The sequence below is a fragment of the Salminus brasiliensis genome, chromosome 11, assembly GCF_030463535.1.
Source record: "Salminus brasiliensis chromosome 11, fSalBra1.hap2, whole genome shotgun sequence".
Taxonomy (NCBI): domain Eukaryota; kingdom Metazoa; phylum Chordata; class Actinopteri; order Characiformes; family Bryconidae; genus Salminus; species Salminus brasiliensis.
Genome location: NC_132888.1, coordinates 32310091 through 32325574, shown reverse-complemented (window position 1 = coordinate 32325574; position 15484 = coordinate 32310091). Strand labels below are relative to the sequence as shown.

At 38.5% G+C, this 15484-nt stretch overlaps 47 pseudogenes; all 47 read left to right on the top strand.

The window, feature by feature from the left end:
• Positions 1 to 149: 149 nt before the first annotated feature.
• LOC140572817 (5S ribosomal RNA) lies at positions 150 to 268 on the top strand (annotated as a pseudogene).
• Positions 269 to 490: 222 nt separating this feature from the next.
• Positions 491 to 609, top strand: LOC140570350 (5S ribosomal RNA; annotated as a pseudogene).
• A 185-nt stretch (positions 610 to 794) lies between these two features.
• On the top strand, positions 795 to 913 carry LOC140571041 (5S ribosomal RNA; annotated as a pseudogene).
• Positions 914 to 1098: 185 nt separating this feature from the next.
• Positions 1099 to 1217, top strand: LOC140572816 (5S ribosomal RNA; annotated as a pseudogene).
• A 222-nt stretch (positions 1218 to 1439) lies between these two features.
• LOC140570791 (5S ribosomal RNA) lies at positions 1440 to 1558 on the top strand (annotated as a pseudogene).
• Positions 1559 to 1743: 185 nt separating this feature from the next.
• LOC140566984 (5S ribosomal RNA) lies at positions 1744 to 1862 on the top strand (annotated as a pseudogene).
• Positions 1863 to 2047: 185 nt separating this feature from the next.
• LOC140570037 (5S ribosomal RNA) lies at positions 2048 to 2166 on the top strand (annotated as a pseudogene).
• Positions 2167 to 2351: 185 nt separating this feature from the next.
• LOC140566296 (5S ribosomal RNA) lies at positions 2352 to 2470 on the top strand (annotated as a pseudogene).
• Positions 2471 to 2692: 222 nt separating this feature from the next.
• On the top strand, positions 2693 to 2811 carry LOC140572188 (5S ribosomal RNA; annotated as a pseudogene).
• A 518-nt stretch (positions 2812 to 3329) lies between these two features.
• Positions 3330 to 3448, top strand: LOC140571620 (5S ribosomal RNA; annotated as a pseudogene).
• A 185-nt stretch (positions 3449 to 3633) lies between these two features.
• LOC140568094 (5S ribosomal RNA) lies at positions 3634 to 3752 on the top strand (annotated as a pseudogene).
• A 185-nt stretch (positions 3753 to 3937) lies between these two features.
• On the top strand, positions 3938 to 4056 carry LOC140568393 (5S ribosomal RNA; annotated as a pseudogene).
• A 222-nt stretch (positions 4057 to 4278) lies between these two features.
• On the top strand, positions 4279 to 4397 carry LOC140572924 (5S ribosomal RNA; annotated as a pseudogene).
• A 555-nt stretch (positions 4398 to 4952) lies between these two features.
• LOC140571503 (5S ribosomal RNA) lies at positions 4953 to 5071 on the top strand (annotated as a pseudogene).
• A 185-nt stretch (positions 5072 to 5256) lies between these two features.
• LOC140568093 (5S ribosomal RNA) lies at positions 5257 to 5375 on the top strand (annotated as a pseudogene).
• A 185-nt stretch (positions 5376 to 5560) lies between these two features.
• On the top strand, positions 5561 to 5679 carry LOC140567907 (5S ribosomal RNA; annotated as a pseudogene).
• Positions 5680 to 5901: 222 nt separating this feature from the next.
• On the top strand, positions 5902 to 6020 carry LOC140570233 (5S ribosomal RNA; annotated as a pseudogene).
• Positions 6021 to 6205: 185 nt separating this feature from the next.
• Positions 6206 to 6324, top strand: LOC140566690 (5S ribosomal RNA; annotated as a pseudogene).
• A 185-nt stretch (positions 6325 to 6509) lies between these two features.
• LOC140568246 (5S ribosomal RNA) lies at positions 6510 to 6628 on the top strand (annotated as a pseudogene).
• A 185-nt stretch (positions 6629 to 6813) lies between these two features.
• Positions 6814 to 6932, top strand: LOC140570232 (5S ribosomal RNA; annotated as a pseudogene).
• Positions 6933 to 7117: 185 nt separating this feature from the next.
• LOC140570900 (5S ribosomal RNA) lies at positions 7118 to 7236 on the top strand (annotated as a pseudogene).
• A 185-nt stretch (positions 7237 to 7421) lies between these two features.
• LOC140569678 (5S ribosomal RNA) lies at positions 7422 to 7540 on the top strand (annotated as a pseudogene).
• Positions 7541 to 7725: 185 nt separating this feature from the next.
• On the top strand, positions 7726 to 7844 carry LOC140567906 (5S ribosomal RNA; annotated as a pseudogene).
• A 222-nt stretch (positions 7845 to 8066) lies between these two features.
• On the top strand, positions 8067 to 8185 carry LOC140570231 (5S ribosomal RNA; annotated as a pseudogene).
• Positions 8186 to 8370: 185 nt separating this feature from the next.
• Positions 8371 to 8489, top strand: LOC140566679 (5S ribosomal RNA; annotated as a pseudogene).
• Positions 8490 to 8674: 185 nt separating this feature from the next.
• On the top strand, positions 8675 to 8793 carry LOC140568245 (5S ribosomal RNA; annotated as a pseudogene).
• A 185-nt stretch (positions 8794 to 8978) lies between these two features.
• On the top strand, positions 8979 to 9097 carry LOC140570230 (5S ribosomal RNA; annotated as a pseudogene).
• A 185-nt stretch (positions 9098 to 9282) lies between these two features.
• On the top strand, positions 9283 to 9401 carry LOC140570899 (5S ribosomal RNA; annotated as a pseudogene).
• A 185-nt stretch (positions 9402 to 9586) lies between these two features.
• LOC140572799 (5S ribosomal RNA) lies at positions 9587 to 9705 on the top strand (annotated as a pseudogene).
• A 222-nt stretch (positions 9706 to 9927) lies between these two features.
• Positions 9928 to 10046, top strand: LOC140566295 (5S ribosomal RNA; annotated as a pseudogene).
• Positions 10047 to 10268: 222 nt separating this feature from the next.
• LOC140572379 (5S ribosomal RNA) lies at positions 10269 to 10387 on the top strand (annotated as a pseudogene).
• Positions 10388 to 10572: 185 nt separating this feature from the next.
• On the top strand, positions 10573 to 10691 carry LOC140571923 (5S ribosomal RNA; annotated as a pseudogene).
• Positions 10692 to 10876: 185 nt separating this feature from the next.
• LOC140568244 (5S ribosomal RNA) lies at positions 10877 to 10995 on the top strand (annotated as a pseudogene).
• A 185-nt stretch (positions 10996 to 11180) lies between these two features.
• On the top strand, positions 11181 to 11299 carry LOC140571354 (5S ribosomal RNA; annotated as a pseudogene).
• Positions 11300 to 11484: 185 nt separating this feature from the next.
• Positions 11485 to 11603, top strand: LOC140571353 (5S ribosomal RNA; annotated as a pseudogene).
• A 185-nt stretch (positions 11604 to 11788) lies between these two features.
• On the top strand, positions 11789 to 11907 carry LOC140568482 (5S ribosomal RNA; annotated as a pseudogene).
• Positions 11908 to 12129: 222 nt separating this feature from the next.
• LOC140566294 (5S ribosomal RNA) lies at positions 12130 to 12248 on the top strand (annotated as a pseudogene).
• Positions 12249 to 12470: 222 nt separating this feature from the next.
• Positions 12471 to 12589, top strand: LOC140572378 (5S ribosomal RNA; annotated as a pseudogene).
• Positions 12590 to 12774: 185 nt separating this feature from the next.
• On the top strand, positions 12775 to 12893 carry LOC140571921 (5S ribosomal RNA; annotated as a pseudogene).
• Positions 12894 to 13078: 185 nt separating this feature from the next.
• LOC140568243 (5S ribosomal RNA) lies at positions 13079 to 13197 on the top strand (annotated as a pseudogene).
• A 185-nt stretch (positions 13198 to 13382) lies between these two features.
• LOC140571351 (5S ribosomal RNA) lies at positions 13383 to 13501 on the top strand (annotated as a pseudogene).
• A 185-nt stretch (positions 13502 to 13686) lies between these two features.
• LOC140571350 (5S ribosomal RNA) lies at positions 13687 to 13805 on the top strand (annotated as a pseudogene).
• Positions 13806 to 13990: 185 nt separating this feature from the next.
• LOC140573109 (5S ribosomal RNA) lies at positions 13991 to 14109 on the top strand (annotated as a pseudogene).
• A 185-nt stretch (positions 14110 to 14294) lies between these two features.
• Positions 14295 to 14413, top strand: LOC140571666 (5S ribosomal RNA; annotated as a pseudogene).
• Positions 14414 to 14598: 185 nt separating this feature from the next.
• On the top strand, positions 14599 to 14717 carry LOC140569677 (5S ribosomal RNA; annotated as a pseudogene).
• A 185-nt stretch (positions 14718 to 14902) lies between these two features.
• On the top strand, positions 14903 to 15021 carry LOC140569676 (5S ribosomal RNA; annotated as a pseudogene).
• A 185-nt stretch (positions 15022 to 15206) lies between these two features.
• LOC140569673 (5S ribosomal RNA) lies at positions 15207 to 15325 on the top strand (annotated as a pseudogene).
• Positions 15326 to 15484: the final 159 nt, after the last annotated feature.

Genomic DNA, 15484 nt, shown 5'->3' with positions numbered 1-15484 from the left:
ATGTTATTTACATCTTTTGCACAAATTTGTAGTTGAAACTCTTTTGTGTTGTAAATGTTGATGTGTTGAAATGGAATGCTTTTGCTTGGTTTTGAACAAATATGGTCTTAGCTATGAAATTTGAATCCTCTAGTTTGCAAGGTGCTTCTGCTTACGGCCATTCCACCCTTAGAATGCCTGATCTCGTCTGATCTCAGAAGCTACCTAGGGTTGGGCCTGGTTAGTACTTGAATGGGAGACTGTCTGGGAATACCAGGTGTTTTAAGCTTTTCCAATCCTGCAAACAATTAAAGCTTACATTTCCATGTTATTTACATCTTTTGCACAAATTTGTAGATGAAACTCTTTTGTGTTGTAAATGTTGATGTGTTGAAATGGAATGCTTTGTGTTGTAAATGTTGATGTGTTGAAATGGAATGCTTTTGCTTGGTTTTGAACAAATATGGTCTTAGCTATGAAATTTGAATCCTCTAGTTTGCAAGGTGCTTCTGCTTACGGCCATTCCACCCTTAGAATGCCTGATCTCGTCTGATCTCAGAAGCTACCTGGGGTTGGGCCTGGTTAGTACTTGAATGGGAGACTGTCTGGGAATACCAGGTGTTGTAAGCTTTTCCAATCCTGCAAACAATTAAAGCTTACATTTCCATGTTATTTACATCTTTTGCACAAATTTGTAGTTGAAACTCTTTTGTGTTGTAAATGTTGATGTGTTGAAATGGAATGCTTTTGCTTGGTTTTGAACAAATATGGTCTTAGCTATGAAATTTGAATCCTCTAGTTTGCAAGGTGCTTCTGCTTACGGCCATTCCACCCTTAGAATGCCTGATCTCGTCTGATCTCAGAAGCTACCTAGGGTTGGGCCTGGTTAGTACTTGAATGGGAGACTGTCTGGGAATACCAGGTGTTGTGAGCTTTTCCAATCCTGCAAACAATTAAAGCTTACATTTCCATGTTATTTACATCTTTTGCACAAATTTGTAGTTGAAACTCTTTTGTGTTGTAAATGTTGATGTGTTGAAATGGAATGCTTTTGCTTGGTTTTGAACAAATATGGTCTTAGCTATGAAATTTGAATCCTCTAGTTTGGAAGGTGCTTCTGCTTACGGCCATTCCACCCTTAGAATGCCTGATCTCGTCTGATCTCAGAAGCTACCTAGGGTTGGGCCTGGTTAGTACTTGAATGGGAGACTGTCTGGGAATACCAGGTGTTTTAAGCTTTTCCAATCCTGCAAACAATTAAAGCTTACATTTCCATGTTATTTACATCTTTTGCACAAATTTGTAGATGAAACTCTTTTGTGTTGTAAATGTTGATGTGTTGAAATGGAATGCTTTGTGTTGTAAATGTTGATGTGTTGAAATGGAATGCTTTTGCTTGGTTTTGAACAAATATGGTCTTAGCTATGAAATTTGAATCCTCTAGTTTGCAAGGTGCTTCTGCTTACGGCCATTCCACCCTTAGAATGCCTGATCTCGTCTGATCTCAGAAGCTACCTAGGGTTGGGCCTGGTTAGTACTTGAATGGGAGACTGTCTGGGAATATCAGGTGTTGTAAGCTTTTCCAATCCTGCAAACAATTAAAGCTTACATTTCCATGTTATTTACATCTTTTGCACAAATTTGTAGTTGAAACTCTTTTGTGTTGTAAATGTTGATGTGTTGAAATGGAATGCTTTTGCTTGGTTTTGAACAAATATGGTCTTAGCTATGAAATTTGAATCCTCTAGTTTGCAAGGTGCTTCTGCCTACGGCCATTCCACCCTTAGAATGCCTGATCTCGTCTGATCACAGAAGCTACCTAGGGTTGGGCCTGGTTAGTACTTGAATGGGAGACTGTCTGGGAATACCAGGTGTTGTAAGCTTTTCCAATCCTGCAAACAATTAAAGCTTACATTTCCATGTTATTTACATCTTTTGCACAAATTTGTAGTTGAAACTCTTTTGTGTTGTAAATGTTGATGTGTTGAAATGGAATGCTTTTGCTTGGTTTTGAACAAATATGGTCTTAGCTATGAAATTTGAATCCTCTAGTTTGCAAGGTGCTTCTGCTTACGGCCATTCCACCCTTAGAATGCCTGATCTCGTCTGATCTCAGAAGCTACCTAGGGTTGGGCCTGGTTAGTACTTGAATGGGAGACTGTCTGGGAATTCCAGGTGTTGTAAGCTTTTCCAATCCTGCAAACAATTAAAGCTTACATTTCCATGTTATTTACATCTATTGCACAAATTTGTAGTTGAAACTCTTTTGTGTTGTAAATGTTGATGTGTTGAAATGGAATGCTTTTGCTTGGTTTTGAACAAATATGGTCTTAGCTATGAAATTTGAATCCTCTAGTTTGCAAGGTGCTTCTGCTTACGGCCATTCCACCCTTAGAATGCCTGATCTCGTCTGATCTCAGAAGCTACCTAGGGTTGGGCACGGTTAGTACTTGAATGGGAGACTGTCTGGGAATATCAGGTGTTGTAAGCTTTTCCAATCCTGCAAACAATTAAAGCTTACATTTCCATGTTATTTACATCTTTTGCACAAATTTGTAGATGAAACTCTTTTGTGTTGTAAATGTTGATGTGTTGAAATGGAATGCTTTGTGTTGTAAATGTTGATGTGTTGAAATGGAATGCTTTTGCTTGGTTTTGAACAAATATGGTCTTAGCTATGAAATTTGAATCCTCTAGTTTGCAAGGTGCTTCTGCTTGCGGCCATTCCATCCTTAGAATGCCTGATCTCGTCTGATCTCAGAAGCTACCTAGGGTTGGGCCTGGTTAGTACTTGAATGGGAGACTGTCTGGGAATACCAGGTGTTGTAAGCTTTTCCAATCCTGCAAACAATTAAAGCTTACATTTCCATGTTTTTTACATCTTTTGCACAAATTTGTAGTTGAAACACTTTTGTGTTGTAAATGTTGATGTGTTGAAATGGAATGTTTTTGCTTGGTTTTGAACAAATATGGTCTTAGCTATGAAATTTGAATCCTCTAGTTTGCAAGGTGCTTCTGCTTGCGGCCATTCCATCCTTAGAATGCCTGATCTTGTCTGATCTCAGAAGCTACCAAGGGTTGGGTAGCTTCTGAGGGTTGGGCCTGGTTAGTACCAGGTGTTGTAAGCTTTTCCAATCCTGCAAACAATTAAAGCTTACATTTCCATGTTATTTACATCTTTTGCACAAATTTGTAGTTGAAACTCTTTTGTGTTGTAAATGTTGATGTGTTGAAATGGAATGCTTTGTGTTGTAAATGTTGATGTGTTGAAATGGAATGCTTTTGCTTGGTTTTGAACAAATATGGTCTTAGCTATGAAATTTGAATCCTCTAGTTTGCAAGGTGCTTCTGCTTATGGCCATTCCACCCTTAGAATGCCTGATCTCGTCTGATCTCAGAAGCTAACTAGGGTTGGGCCTGGTTAGTACTTGAATGGGAGACTGTCTGGGAATACCAGGTGTTGTAAGCTTTTCCAATCCTGCAAACAATTAAAGCTTACATTTCCATGTTTTTTACATCTTTTGCACAAATTTGTAGTTGAAACTCTTTTGTGTTGTAAATGTTGATGTGTTGAAATGGAATGTTTTTGCTTGGTTTTGAACAAATATGGTCTTAGCTATGAAATTTGAATCCTCTAGTTTGCAAGGTGCTTTTGCTTGCGGCCATTCCATCCTTAGAATGTCTGATCTTGTCTGATCTCAGAAGCTCCCAAGGGTTGGGCCTGGTTAGTACTTGAATGGGAGACTGTCTGGGAATACCAGGTGTTGTAAGCTTTTCCAATCCTGCAAACAATTAAAGCTTACATTTCCATGTTATTTACATCTTTTGCACAAATTTGTAGTTGAAACTCTTTTGTGTTGTAAATGTTGATGTGTTGAAATGGAATGCTTTTGCTTGGTTTTGAACAAATATGGTCTTAGCTATGAAATTTGAATCCTCTAGTTTGCAAGGTGCTTCTGCTTATGGCCATTCCACCCTTAGAATGCCTGATCTTGTCTGATCTCAGGAGCTACCTAGGGTTGGGCACGGTTAGTATTTGAATGGGAGACTGTCTGGGAATACCAGGTGTTGTAAGCTTTTCCAATCCTGCAAACAATTAAAGCTTACATTTCCATGTTATTTACATCTTTTGCACAAATTTGTAGATGAAACTCTTTTGTGTTGTAAATGTTGATGTGTTAAAATGGAATGCTTTGTGTTGTAAATGTTGATGTGTTGAAATGGAATGCTTTTGCTTGGTTTTGAACAAATATGGTCTTAGCTATGAAATTTGAATCCTCTAGTTTGCAAGGTGCTTCTGCTTACGGCCATTCCACCCTTAGAATGCCTGATCTCGTCTGATCTCAGAAGCTACCTAGGGTTGGGCACGGTTAGTACTTGAATGGGAGACTGTCTGGGAATACCAGGTGTTGTAAGCTTTTCCAATCCTGCAAACAATTAAAGCTTACATTTCCATGTTATTTACATCTTTTGCACAAATTTGTAGATGAAACTCTTTTGTGTTGTAAATGTTGATGTGTTGAAATGGAATGCTTTGTGTTGTAAATGTTGATGTGTTGAAATGGAATGTTTTTGCTTGGTTTTGAACAAATATGGTCTTAGCTATGAAATTTGAATCCTCTAGTTTGCAAGGTGCTTCTGCTTGCGGCCATTCCATCCTTAGAATGCCTGATCTTGTCTGATCTCAGAAGCTACCAAGGGTTGGGTAGCTTCTGAGGGTTGGGCCTGGTTAGTACCAGGTGTTGTAAGCTTTTCCAATCCTGCAAACAATTAAAGCTTACATTTCCATGTTATTTACATCTTTTGCACAAATTTGTAGTTGAAACTCTTTTGTGTTGTAAATGTTGATGTGTTGAAATGGAATGCTTTGTGTTGTAAATGTTGATGTGTTGAAATGGAATGCTTTTGCTTGGTTTTGAACAAATATGGTCTTAGCTATGAAATTTGAATCCTCTAGTTTGCAAGGTGCTTCTGCTTATGGCCATTCCACCCTTAGAATGCCTGATCTCGTCTGATCTCAGAAGCTAACTAGGGTTGGGCCTGGTTAGTACTTGAATGGGAGACTGTCTGGGAATACCAGGTGTTGTAAGCTTTTCCAATCCTGCAAACAATTAAAGCTTACATTTCCATGTTTTTTACATCTTTTGCACAAATTTGTAGTTGAAACTCTTTTGTGTTGTAAATGTTGATGTGTTGAAATGGAATGTTTTTGCTTGGTTTTGAACAAATATGGTCTTAGCTATGAAATTTGAATCCTCTAGTTTGCAAGGTGCTTTTGCTTGCGGCCATTCCATCCTTAGAATGTCTGATCTTGTCTGATCTCAGAAGCTCCCAAGGGTTGGGCCTGGTTAGTACTTGAATGGGAGACTGTCTGGGAATACCAGGTGTTGTAAGCTTTTCCAATCCTGCAAACAATTAAAGCTTACATTTCCATGTTATTTACATCTTTTGCACAAATTTGTAGTTGAAACTCTTTTGTGTTGTAAATGTTGATGTGTTGAAATGGAATGCTTTTGCTTGGTTTTGAACAAATATGGTCTTAGCTATGAAATTTGAATCCTCTAGTTTGCAAGGTGCTTCTGCTTATGGCCATTCCACCCTTAGAATGCCTGATCTCGTCTGATCTCAGGAGCTACCTAGGGTTGGGCACGGTTAGTATTTGAATGGGAGACTGTCTGGGAATACCAGGTGTTGTAAGCTTTTCCAATCCTGCAAACAATTAAAGCTTACATTTCCATGTTATTTACATCTTTTGCACAAATTTATAGATGAAACTCTTTTGTGTTGTAAATGTTGATGTGTTGAAATGGAATGCTTTGTGTTGTAAATGTTGATGTGTTGAAATGGAATGTTTTTGCTTGGTTTTGAACAAATATGGTCTTAGCTATGAAATTTGAATCCTCTAGTTTGCTAGGTGCTTCTGCTTACGGCCATTCCACCCTCAGAATGCCTGATCTCGTCTGATCTCAGAAGCTACCTAGGGTTGGGCCTGGTTAGTACTTGAATGGGAGACTGTCTGGGAATACCAGGTGTTGTAAGCTTTTCCAATCCTGCAAACAATTAAAGCTTACATTTCCATGTTATTTACATCTTTTGCACAAATTTGTAGTTGAAACTCTTTTGTGTTGTAAATGTTGATGTGTTGAAATGGAATGCTTTTGCTTGGTTTTGAACAAATATGGTCTTAGCTATGAAATTTGAATCCTCTAGTTTGCAAGGTGCTTCTGCTTACGGCCATTCCACCCTTAGAATGCCTGATCTCGTCTGATCTCAGAAACTACCTAGGGTTGGGCCTGGTTAGTACTTGAATGGGAGACTGTCTGGGAATACCAGGTGTTGTAAGCTTTTCCAATCCTGCAAACAATTAAAGCTTACATTTCCATGTTTTTTACATCTTTTGCACAAATTTGTAGTTGAAACTCTTTTGTGTTGTAAATGTTGATGTGTTGAAATGGAATGTTTTTGCTTGGTTTTGAACAAATATGGTCTAAGCTATGAAATTTGAATCCTCTAGTTTGCAAGGTGCTTCTGCTTGTGGCCATTCCATCCTTAGAATGCCTGATCTTGTCTCATCTCAGAAGCTACCAAGGGTTGGGCCTGGTTAGTACTTGAATGGGAGACTGTCTGGGAATACCAGGTGTTGTAAGCTTTTCCAATCCTGCAAACAATTAAAGCTTACATTTCCATGTTATTTACATCTTTTGCACAAATTTGTAGTTGAAACTCTTTTGTGTTGTAAATATTGATGTGTTGAAATGGAATGCTTTTGCTTGGTTTTGAACAAATATGGTCTTAGCTATGAAATTTGAATGCTCTAGTTTGCTAGGTGCTTCTGCTTACGGCCATTCCACCCTCAGAATGCCTGATCTCGTCTGATCTCAGAAGCTACCTAGGGTTGGGCCTGGTTAGTACTTGAATGGGAGACTGTCTGGGAATACCAGGTGTTGTAAGCTTTTCCAATCCTGCAAACAATTAAAGCTTACATTTCCATGTTATTTACATCTTTTGCACAAATTTGTTGTTGAAACTCTTTTGTGTTGTAAATGTTGATGTGTTGAAATGGAATGCTTTTGCTTGGTTTTGAACAAATATGGTCTTAGCTATGAAATTTGAATCCTCTAGTTTGCAAGGTGCTTCTGCTTACGGCCATTCCACCCTTAGAATTCCTGATCTCGTCTGATCTCAGAAGCTACCTAGGGTTGGGCCTGGTTAGTACTTGAATGGGAGACTGTCTGGGAATATCAGGTGTTGTAAGCTTTTCCAATCCTGCAAACAATTAAAGCTTACATTTCCATGTTATTTACATCTTTTGCACAAATTTGTAGTTGAAACTCTTTTGTGTTGTAAATGTTGATGTGTTGAAATGGAATGCTTTTGCTTGGTTTTGAACAAATATGGTCTTAGCTATGAAATTTGAATCCTCTAGTTTGGAAGGTGCTTCTGCTTACGGCCATTCCACCCTTAGAATGCCTGATCTCGTCTGATCTCAGAAGCTACCTAGGGTTGGGCCTGGTTAGTACTTGAATGGGAGACTGTCTGGGAATACCAGGTGTTGTAAGCTTTTCCAATCCTGCAAACAATTAAAGCTTACATTTCCATGTTATTTACATCTTTTGCACAAATTTGTAGTTGAAACTCTTTTGTGTTGTAAATGTTGATGTGTTGAAATGGAATGCTTTTGCTTGGTTTTGAACAAATATGGTCTTAGCTATGAAATTTGAATCCTCTAGTTTGCAAGGTGCTTCTGCTTATGGCCATTCCACCCTTAGAATGCCTGATCTCGTCTGATCTCAGGAGCTACCTAGGGTTGGGCACGGTTAGTATTTGAATGGGAGACTGTCTGGGAATACCAGGTGTTGTAAGCTTTTCCAATCCTGCAAACAATTAAAGCTTACATTTCCATGTTATTTACATCTTTTGCACAAATTTATAGATGAAACTCTTTTGTGTTGTAAATGTTGATGTGTTGAAATGGAATGCTTTGTGTTGTAAATGTTGATGTGTTGAAATGGAATGTTTTTGCTTGGTTTTGAACAAATATGGTCTTAGCTATGAAATTTGAATCCTCTAGTTTGCTAGGTGCTTCTGCTTACGGCCATTCCACCCTCAGAATGCCTGATCTCGTCTGATCTCAGAAGCTACCTAGGGTTGGGCCTGGTTAGTACTTGAATGGGAGACTGTCTGGGAATACCAGGTGTTGTAAGCTTTTCCAATCCTGCAAACAATTAAAGCTTACATTTCCATGTTATTTACATCTTTTGCACAAATTTGTAGTTGAAACTCTTTTGTGTTGTAAATGTTGATGTGTTGAAATGGAATGCTTTTGCTTGGTTTTGAACAAATATGGTCTTAGCTATGAAATTTGAATCCTCTAGTTTGCAAGGTGCTTCTGCTTACGGCCATTCCACCCTTAGAATGCCTGATCTCGTCTGATCTCAGAAACTACCTAGGGTTGGGCCTGGTTAGTACTTGAATGGGAGACTGTCTGGGAATACCAGGTGTTGTAAGCTTTTCCAATCCTGCAAACAATTAAAGCTTACATTTCCATGTTTTTTACATCTTTTGCACAAATTTGTAGTTGAAACTCTTTTGTGTTGTAAATGTTGATGTGTTGAAATGGAATGTTTTTGCTTGGTTTTGAACAAATATGGTCTAAGCTATGAAATTTGAATCCTCTAGTTTGCAAGGTGCTTCTGCTTGTGGCCATTCCATCCTTAGAATGCCTGATCTTGTCTCATCTCAGAAGCTACCAAGGGTTGGGCCTGGTTAGTACTTGAATGGGAGACTGTCTGGGAATACCAGGTGTTGTAAGCTTTTCCAATCCTGCAAACAATTAAAGCTTACATTTCCATGTTATTTACATCTTTTGCACAAATTTGTAGTTGAAACTCTTTTGTGTTGTAAATATTGATGTGTTGAAATGGAATGCTTTTGCTTGGTTTTGAACAAATATGGTCTTAGCTATGAAATTTGAATGCTCTAGTTTGCTAGGTGCTTCTGCTTACGGCCATTCCACCCTCAGAATGCCTGATCTCGTCTGATCTCAGAAGCTACCTAGGGTTGGGCCTGGTTAGTACTTGAATGGGAGACTGTCTGGGAATACCAGGTGTTGTAAGCTTTTCCAATCCTGCAAACAATTAAAGCTTACATTTCCATGTTATTTACATCTTTTGCACAAATTTGTTGTTGAAACTCTTTTGTGTTGTAAATGTTGATGTGTTGAAATGGAATGCTTTTGCTTGGTTTTGAACAAATATGGTCTTAGCTATGAAATTTGAATCCTCTAGTTTGCAAGGTGCTTCTGCTTACGGCCATTCCACCCTTAGAATTCCTGATCTCGTCTGATCTCAGAAGCTACCTAGGGTTGGGCCTGGTTAGTACTTGAATGGGAGACTGTCTGGGAATATCAGGTGTTGTAAGCTTTTCCAATCCTGCAAACAATTAAAGCTTACATTTCCATGTTATTTACATCTTTTGCACAAATTTGTAGTTGAAACTCTTTTGTGTTGTAAATGTTGATGTGTTGAAATGGAATGCTTTTGCTTGGTTTTGAACAAATATGGTCTTAGCTATGAAATTTGAATCCTCTAGTTTGGAAGGTGCTTCTGCTTACGGCCATTCCACCCTTAGAATGCCTGATCTCGTCTGATCTCAGAAGCTACCTAGGGTTGGGCCTGGTTAGTACTTGAATAGGAGACTGTCTGGGAATACCAGGTGTTGTAAGCTTTTCCAATCCTGCAAACAATTAAAGCTTACATTTCCATGTTATTTACATCTTTTGCACAAATTTGTAGTTGAAACTCTTTTGTGTTGTAAATGTTGATGTGTTGAAATGGAATGCTTTGTGTTGTAAATGTTGATGTGTTGAAATGGAATGCTTTTGCTTGGTTTTGAACAAATATGGTCTTAGCTATGAAATTTGAATCCTCTAGTTTGCAAGGTGCTTCTGCTTACGGCCATTCCACCCTTAGAATGCCTGATCTCGTCTGATCTCAGAAGCTACCTAGGGTTGGGCACGGTTAGTACTTGAATGGGAGACTGTCTGGGAATATCAGGTGTTGTAAGCTTTTCCAATCCTGCAAACAATTAAAGCTTACATTTCCATGTTATTTACATCTTTTGCACAAATTTGTAGATGAAACTCTTTTGTGTTGTAAATGTTGATGTGTTGAAATGGAATGCTTTGTATTGTAAATGTTGATGTGTTGAAATGGAATGCTTTTGCTTGGTTTTGAACAAATATGGTCTTAGCTATGAAATTTGAATCCTCTAGTTTGCTAGGTGCTTCTGCTTACGGCCATTCCACCCTCAGAATGCCTGATCTCGTCTGATTTCAGAAGCTACCTAGGGTTGGGCCTGGTTAGTACTTGAATGGGAGACTGTCTGGGAATACCAGGTGTTGTAAGCTTTTCCAATCCTGCAAACAATTAAAGCTTACATTTCCATGTTATTTACATCTTTTGCACAAATTTGTAGTTGAAACTCTTTTGTGTTGTAAATGTTGATGTGTTGAAATGGAATGCTTTTGCTTGGTTTTGAACAAATATGGTCTTAGCTATGAAATTTGAATCCTCTAGTTTGCAAGGTGCTTCTGCTTATGGCCATTCCACCCTTAGAATGCCTGATCTCGTCTGATCTCAGAAGCTACCTAGGGTTGGGCCTGGTTAGTACTTGAATGGGAGACTGTCTGGGAATACCAGGTGTTGTAAGTTTTTCCAATCCTGCAAACAATTAAAGCTTACATTTCCATGTTTTTTACATCTTTTGCACAAATTTGTAGTTGAAACTCTTTTGTGTTGTAAATGTTGATGTGTTGAAATGGAATGTTTTTGCTTGGTTTTGAACAAATATGGTCTTAGCTATGAAATTTGAATCCTCTAGTTTGCAAGGTGCTTCTGCTTGTGGCCATTCCATCCTTAGAATGCCTGATCTTGTCTCATCTCAGAAGCTACCAAGGGTTGGGCCTGGTTAGTACTTGAATGGGAGACTGTCTGGGAATACCAGGTGTTGTAAGCTTTTCCAATCCTGCAAACAATTAAAGCTTACATTTCCATGTTATTTACATCTTTTGCACAAATTTGTAGTTGAAACTCTTTTGTGTTGTAAATATTGATGTGTTGAAATGGAATGCTTTTGCTTGGTTTTGAACAAATATGGTCTTAGCTATGAAATTTGAATCCTCTAGTTTGCTAGGTGCTTCTGCTTACGGCCATTCCACCCTCAGAATGCCTGATCTCGTCTGATCTCAGAAGCTACCTAGGGTTGGGCCTGGTTAGTACTTGAATGGGAGACTGTCTGGGAATATCAGGTGTTGTAAGCTTTTCCAATCCTGCAAACAATTAAAGCTTACATTTCCATGTTATTTACATCTTTTGCACAAATTTGTAGTTGAAACTCTTTTGTGTTGTAAATATTGATGTGTTGAAATGGAATGCTTTTGCTTGGTTTTGAACAAATATGGTCTTAGCTATGAAATTTGAATCCTCTAGTTTGCTAGGTGCTTCTGCTTACGGCCATTCCACCCTCAGAATGCCTGATCTCGTCTGATCTCAGAAGCTACCTAGGGTTGGGCCTGGTTAGTACTTGAATGGGAGACTGTCTGGGAATATCAGGTGTTGTAAGCTTTTCCAATCCTGCAAACAATTAAAGCTTACATTTCCATGTTATTTACATCTTTTGCACAAATTTGTAGTTGAAACTCTTTTGTGTTGTAAATGTTGATGTGTTGAAATGGAATGCTTTTGCTTGGATTTGAACAAATATGGTCTTAGCTATGAAATTTGAATCCTCTAGTTCGCAAGGTAGTTCTGCTTACGACCATTCCACCCTTAGAATACCTGATCTCCTCTGATCTCAGAAGTTATCTAGGGTTGGGCCTGGTTAGTACTTGAATGGGAGACTGTCTGGGAATACCAGGTGTTGTAAGCTTTTCCAATCCTGCAAACAATTAAAGCTTACATTTCCATGTTATTTACATCTTTTGCACAAATTTGTAGTTGAAACTCTTTTGTGTTGTAAATGTTGATGTGTTGAAATGGAATGCTTTGTGTTGTAAATGTTGATGTGTTGAAATGGAATGCTTTTGCTTGGTTTTGAACAAATATGGTCTTAGCTATGAAATTTGAATCCTCTAGTTTGCAAGGTGCTTCTGCTTACGGCCATTCCACCCTTAGAATGCCTGATCTCGTCTGATCTCAGAAGCTACCTAGGGTTGGGCACGGTTAGTACTTGAATGGGAGACTGTCTGGGAATATCAGGTGTTGTAAGCTTTTCCAATCCTGCAAACAATTAAAGCTTACATTTCCATGTTATTTACATCTTTTGCACAAATTTGTAGATGAAACTCTTTTGTGTTGTAAATGTTGATGTGTTGAAATGGAATGCTTTGTATTGTAAATGTTGATGTGTTGAAATGGAATGCTTTTGCTTGGTTTTGAACAAATATGGTCTTAGCTATGAAATTTGAATCCTCTAGTTTGCTAGGTGCTTCTGCTTACGGCCATTCCACCCTCAGAATGCCTGATCTCGTCTGATTTCAGAAGCTACCTAGGGTTGGGCCTGGTTAGTACTTGAATGGGAGACTGTCTGGGAATACCAGGTGTTGTAAGCTTTTCCAATCCTGCAAACAATTAAAGCTTACATTTCCATGTTATTTACATCTTTTGCACAAATTTGTAGTTGAAACTCTTTTGTGTTGTAAATGTTGATGTGTTGAAATGGAATGCTTTTGCTTGGTTTTGAACAAATATGGTCTTAGCTATGAAATTTGAATCCTCTAGTTTGCAAGGTGCTTCTGCTTATGGCCATTCCACCCTTAGAATGCCTGATCTCGTCTGATCTCAGAAGCTACCTAGGGTTGGGCCTGGTTAGTACTTGAATGGGAGACTGTCTGGGAATACCAGGTGTTGTAAGTTTTTCCAATCCTGCAAACAATTAAAGCTTACATTTCCATGTTTTTTACATCTTTTGCACAAATTTGTAGTTGAAACTCTTTTGTGTTGTAAATGTTGATGTGTTGAAATGGAATGTTTTTGCTTGGTTTTGAACAAATATGGTCTTAGCTATGAAATTTGAATCCTCTAGTTTGCAAGGTGCTTCTGCTTGTGGCCATTCCATCCTTAGAATGCCTGATCTTGTCTCATCTCAGAAGCTACCAAGGGTTGGGCCTGGTTAGTACTTGAATGGGAGACTGTCTGGGAATACCAGGTGTTGTAAGCTTTTCCAATCCTGCAAACAATTAAAGCTTACATTTCCATGTTATTTACATCTTTTGCACAAATTTGTAGTTGAAACTCTTTTGTGTTGTAAATATTGATGTGTTGAAATGGAATGCTTTTGCTTGGTTTTGAACAAATATGGTCTTAGCTATGAAATTTGAATCCTCTAGTTTGCTAGGTGCTTCTGCTTACGGCCATTCCACCCTCAGAATGCCTGATCTCGTCTGATCTCAGAAGCTACCTAGGGTTGGGCCTGGTTAGTACTTGAATGGGAGACTGTCTGGGAATATCAGGTGTTGTAAGCTTTTCCAATCCTGCAAACAATTAAAGCTTACATTTCCATGTTATTTACATCTTTTGCACAAATTTGTAGTTGAAACTCTTTTGTGTTGTAAATATTGATGTGTTGAAATGGAATGCTTTTGCTTGGTTTTGAACAAATATGGTCTTAGCTATGAAATTTGAATCCTCTAGTTTGCTAGGTGCTTCTGCTTACGGCCATTCCACCCTCAGAATGCCTGATCTCGTCTGATCTCAGAAGCTACCTAGGGTTGGGCCTGGTTAGTACTTGAATGGGAGACTGTCTGGGAATATCAGGTGTTGTAAGCTTTTCCAATCCTGCAAACAATTAAAGCTTACATTTCCATGTTATTTACATCTTTTGCACAAATTTGTAGTTGAAACTCTTTTGTGTTGTAAATGTTGATGTGTTGAAATGGAATGCTTTTGCTTGGATTTGAACAAATATGGTCTTAGCTATGAAATTTGAATCCTCTAGTTCGCAAGGTAGTTCTGCTTACGACCATTCCACCCTTAGAATACCTGATCTCCTCTGATCTCAGAAGTTATCTAGGGTTGGGCCTGGTTAGTACTTGAATGGGAGACTGTCTGGGAATATCAGGTGTTGTAAGCTTTTCCAATCCTGCAAACAATTAAAGCTTACATTTCCATGTTATTTACATCTTTTGCACAAATTTGTAGTTGAAACTCTTTTGTGTTGTAAATGTTGATGTGTTGAAATGGAATGCTTTTGCTTGGTTTTGAACAAATATGGTCTTAGCTATGAAATTTGAATCCTCTAGTTTGCAAGGTGCTTCTGCTTACGGCCATTCCACCCTTAGAATGCCTGATCTCGTCTGATCTCAGAAGCTACCTAGGGTTGGGCCTGGTTCGTACTTGAATGGGAGACTGTCTGGGAATACCAGGTGTTGTAAGCTTTTCCAATCCTGCAAACAATTAAAGCTTACATTTCCATGTTATTTACATCTTTTGCACAAATTTGTAGTTGAAACTCTTTTGTGTTGTAAATGTTGATGTGTTGAAATGGAATGCTTTTGCTTGGTTTTGAACAAATATGGTCTTAGCTATGAAATTTGAATCCTCTAGTTTGCAAGGTGCTTCTGCTTACGGCCATTCCACCCTTAGAATGCCTGATCTCGTCTGATCTCAGAAGCTACCTAGGGTTGGGCCTGGTTAGTACTTGAATGGGAGACTGTCTGGGAATACCAGGTGTTGTAAGCTTTTCCAATCCTGCAAACAATTAAAGCTTACATTTCCATGTTATTTACATCTTTTGCACAAATTTGTAGTTGAAACTCTTTTGTGTTGTAAATGTTGATGTGTTGAAATGGAATGCTTTTGCTTGGTTTTGAACAAATATGGTCTTAGCTATGAAATTTGAATCCTCTAGTTTGCAAGGTGCTTCTGCTTACGGCCATTCCACCCTTAGAATGCCTGATCTCGTCTGATCTCAGAAGCTACCTAGGGTTGGGCCTGGTTAGTACTTGAATGGGAGACTGTCTGGGAATACCAGGTGTTGTAAGCTTTTCCAATCCTGCAAACAATTAAAGCTTACATTTCCATGTTATTTACATCTTTTGCACAAATTTGTAGTTGAAACTCTTTTGTGTTGTAAATGTTGATGTGTTGAAATGGAATGCTTTTGCTTGGTTTTGAACAAATATGGTCTTAGCTATGAAATTTGAATCCTCTAGTTTGCAAGGTGCTTCTGCTTACGGCCATTCCACCCTTAGAATGCCTGATCTCGTCTGATCTCAGAAGCTACCTAGGGTTGGGCCTGGTTAGTACTTGAATGGGAGACTGTCTGGGAATACCAGGTGTTGTAAGCTTTTCCAATCCTGCAAACAATTAAAGCTTACATTTCCATGTTATTTACATCTTTTGCACAAATTTGTAGTTGAAACTCTTTTGTGTTGTAAATGTTGATGTGTTGAAATGGAATGCTTTGTATTGTAAATGTTGATGTGTTGAAATGGAATGCTTTTGCT